Source organism: Akebia trifoliata, chromosome 16, assembly GCF_017979445.1.
Source record: "Akebia trifoliata isolate Shusen 1 chromosome 16, ASM1797944v1, whole genome shotgun sequence".
Lineage (NCBI taxonomy): Eukaryota > Viridiplantae > Streptophyta > Magnoliopsida > Ranunculales > Lardizabalaceae > Akebia > Akebia trifoliata.
The window spans coordinates 11,125,231-11,129,222 of record NC_141390.1 but is presented as its reverse complement, the minus strand read 5'-3'; the positions used below and the strand labels follow the sequence as shown (position 1 = coordinate 11,129,222).

Sequence of the window (3,992 nt, the reverse complement as noted above, 5' to 3'; positions counted from 1 at the left end):
AGATTTTTAGATTCAAATTAAAAATGAGAGTACTTTAGTTATTTTTTTCGTAAATCTAGAAAAGAAGACTAATTTTTAGTGAGGACATGTCATTACTTTGAAGACACTAGAGTATCTCAAATATTTACCAATTTGATAAAAGAGTATCTAAATCACCCAAAAAAAATTGAAGGGGGGGAGGGGGGTGTTTAAAAAGATCAAAGTGGGGATGTCAAATATTCACCAAAGCATAAAACGAATATCTAAAATAGTAATAAAAAAAAGTGGGTCCAATATAAAAAGTTGAGTGGAAGGGAAAAGGAGGGGGGATTGAAAACATTGGAATATCTCAAATAATCACCGAAATGTAAGGGTATCTAAAACACTCAAAATTATTGAGGGGGTGGCCAACTGCCTTGAGCATTAAGATGTTTAATTTTGGAAAGAAAAATTAAGAATTTTAACTATAGATAAAAAGAGGAAGCTATTTAAGTCATTTTATTAATCCTTCAAAGAAGACTGATGTCAAGGGTTTGTATGTCATCAGTTTGAAAATACATAAGATTTTATCTCAAACATCAAACAAAGGGTGAATTAGCAGATTTACCATATTTATTGCCACGTACCACCATGATTGACACACACCATCTACCGAGTTACAATTTTACAAAGGAAGAAAAAATATGCAGCGTATGCGAACTTCTGCTAAATTTGGTAATCTCAGCTAAATTTAGCGATTACCCAAATCCACCCATCATTATTCCCCAGGTTCCAACCTCTCTTCAAAACTCCATTTCAAGAGACAACCTGAAAACTTGTTCACTAAAGAAACATAGAGAGAGACTCTCAAAGAGATCTAAAGAGCTTAGAGCTTAGATTTGATGTCTCCACCACCAAATTACGAGTTTCAAGAATGGTGGAACAAGGAAAGAGAAAAGAACCATGGATTATTGTTAGATAAATCTGAGAACCCTAACTGGTCTACGGTCGAGATCCGAAGCCACACCAGCTTAGGAGATAATCAAACGGATGAGAAAGAGCGAAGTCGTAATGCTCGTCAGCTCTCTTGGGTTTGTCTTCTCAAACTCCAACAAGCTTCCAATTGTTTCGCTTGGTTCACAAATGGCTTACTTTCTCTCATTCGTACCGCCAATCGAAGAATCTCTTCTTCTTCTTCTTCTTCGGCTTCGACAAATTCTGAATCTCGGCTTTATCGGCTTATTAAATTGTTCCTGATTCTCGTCGTTCTGTTGTTGTTATTCGAACTTGTTGCTTACTTTAAAGGATGGCATTTTAGTCCTCCTTCGATGTCTTCGGTTGAGGTTATGGGTTTGGTTGAACTGGTTTATGCGAATTGGCTTTCCATTAGGGCAAATTATTTGGCACCACCATTGCAAGCTATGACCAATGTGTGTATTGTTCTGTTCTTGATCCAATCGGTGGATCGGATCATTTTGATTCTCGGATGTTTCTGGATTAAATTTCGCAGATTGAAGCCTATTCCTTTGGTTGAATTGGGCAGAGATGTTGAAAATGGTTATTTTGAGGAGTACCCAATGGTTCTGATTCAGATCCCAATGTGCAATGAGAGGGAGGTAAGAACATGTAGGTCTCGAATCCCTCGACTAGATTTCAGATCTCTAGTTGTCCTTTATTTATTTATTTATTTCTATTTTGAAGGCAATGTTCTAGTTATTTCTGTAAATTGTTTGACAAACTTGTGATTTGTAATGTAGATCTTTCATAACACTTGTGCTCTCTTTAAGTTTGTTATATAAGTATCTCTTCTTTAAGGTTGCACATAGTAGACGTACATGAACACATGTTCATAAAGGAGAAGAGTGTGCATGTCTTATGGTGTGTGTTTGTATATGGCAATCAACCTGTGATAGCATGAACCATTGTTATTGGTTCTGAGAAATGTTATTTGGGCTGTTGGGTGAGCTCATTTTCATCTTTTATGATAAATTATTTACATAATTAACTAGATGTGCCACATCTTTGTTTCTTCACAACACCAACCAAATTATACAAATTGCATCTCTTAATTCAATGTCATTGCACCAAATGTCTCAAACTATCCCCAGGTGATCATTAAAATCAGTAAGCAATTTTTCATTCTTCCACTAGAAGTTTTGAAGTTGCATATAAACCTTGTTTTCATTACAAATTTGAGGACATGCATTTTGATGAAATATATGGCCCTTGACAGAATTAAATGGAACAACTAGATTGGTGTTGCCTGGCCAAATTAGTTGGGACAGAGGTATATATATATATATCTGATAATGATTTTGAACTGCAGAAATACGAAATTACAAAAAATCACTATTAATTCAACTAGGATCATAGAGTTTTAGGTTTGTTTGTTGATGGAAGTGTTGCAGAACATTTGATAGAGAATAAATTCATAATAAACTGAAGCTATTTTTTCCAGAATTTTATATCCATGTGAATGGTATTGCATGTAGCAACGGATAATTTACTTTTCTAAGATAATCTTTCTTTATTTGGTCAAAGATGATTTTCTTCACTTTTTTCCCCTACTATTTATTTTCAACTTATTTCTTATTTCTTTAATTATTGCAATTCATAGGGCTGCTTTTGGTGTTGATTTCTTTTATATGACATAATATGTGAGACGTCTCTTAGGTTTTGTGATGCAGGACGATGAGGGGAGATGAGAAAATGGAATTTGATTTTGGAAAAATAGGGCATTTAGGAAAATCTGGTTGGAGATTGGGTAAGGATTTGGGTAGGATAGGGTAATTTAATTATGATTTTGTACAAGTATGACCACAATCCCAATGAAAATGGTTAAAGGTTTGTAGGGTAACAAACAGATTAATGGTTGAGGTTTGTAGGTTTCAAGAATCAAGAATCAAGAAAGGGATTTCAAGAATCAAGAATCCAAGACTTCAAGAATCAAGAATCAAGAATTCAAGATTTCTTTTAAAAAAAATCAAGAAAACGAAATTTATGGACTGGGTTCTTGAAATGGTTAAATGTTTCTTAATCTCTCACGAATAATAATGCATAAAAAAATAGAAAAGATGGATTACTATGGCATCAACCATGTTGAATGCACCAACATTAAAAAGAAAACAGAAAAATCTTGTTTATTCCATTTATTATTTATAAATAAACCATAATACAATCTATAACTAAGGAAAATCAACTAAGAGTCCTAATAAAACTAAAATACCTAATTTTCGTAACTTTCTTTCTTAGATTTTCCACCCTAATAAATTTAAATAAGACTCATTCTAAAGTTACCAAATTGCCCCTAAATATTATACTAAGACCATAGGCCAATAAAATATGAAAAGAAGTCCCAAAAACATAAAAATAAAGTCCTAAAATAGAAATCTAAATAAAAACTAAAATCTACTCTTCAAGATTTAATGTCCTCATCAATTCTCCTCGACTAGGAAGATTTCGCCACTGGTGAAATAAAATTGTAGTAATTCTCATCTTTAGTTGCGTTCCCCATTACGTTGGGTGCATATTTAGTGTAGTGAGTTCATTTATATGGTTTATTCCCAATGCCTAAGAAGAGAAGATTTTATTGGTGAATTCTTTCAACAGATCAATTTTGTGGTGTTTTCTTATTGGATTGTCATTAGAGATTTGGCGTTGTTTAACTCTTTATTATTTAGATGTGGTAAGAGGTAAGACTAATAAGATATTTCTTTACGAGCTAACCATACTAACTAGAAATCCAATGACTCTCTTGAGATATCTCCCTCAACACCTCAAATCCTTTAGTGGTCTTCACTCCTCACAATGTCTCGAGAGGGGAGGGTGATCCTTCAATAGTGTGTTTAATCCTTCTATTTCCTCGAGCATCTTCCCTCCTCACATGTGTCGCTTCAAAGTCATCCCTATATCTTTATGGTTTATTGTCCATCTTCTCTCAATGATCAAGCGGCGATGAGTTTGATGAAAGTTGAACACAATTTTGGAGTATGAAAGAAGAGCCGGCATGGGCCCTAGCCTGCTAGCATGTTGTA

The 3,992-nt window shown here is 34.1% G+C and overlaps 1 pseudogene; it reads left to right on the top strand.

Annotated features, from left to right (window-relative positions):
* The first annotated feature begins 860 nt into the window (after positions 1-860).
* LOC147382567 (putative xyloglucan glycosyltransferase 6 pseudogene) overlaps positions 861-3,992 on the top strand; it is a 4,274-nt pseudogene continuing 1,142 nt past the window's right edge.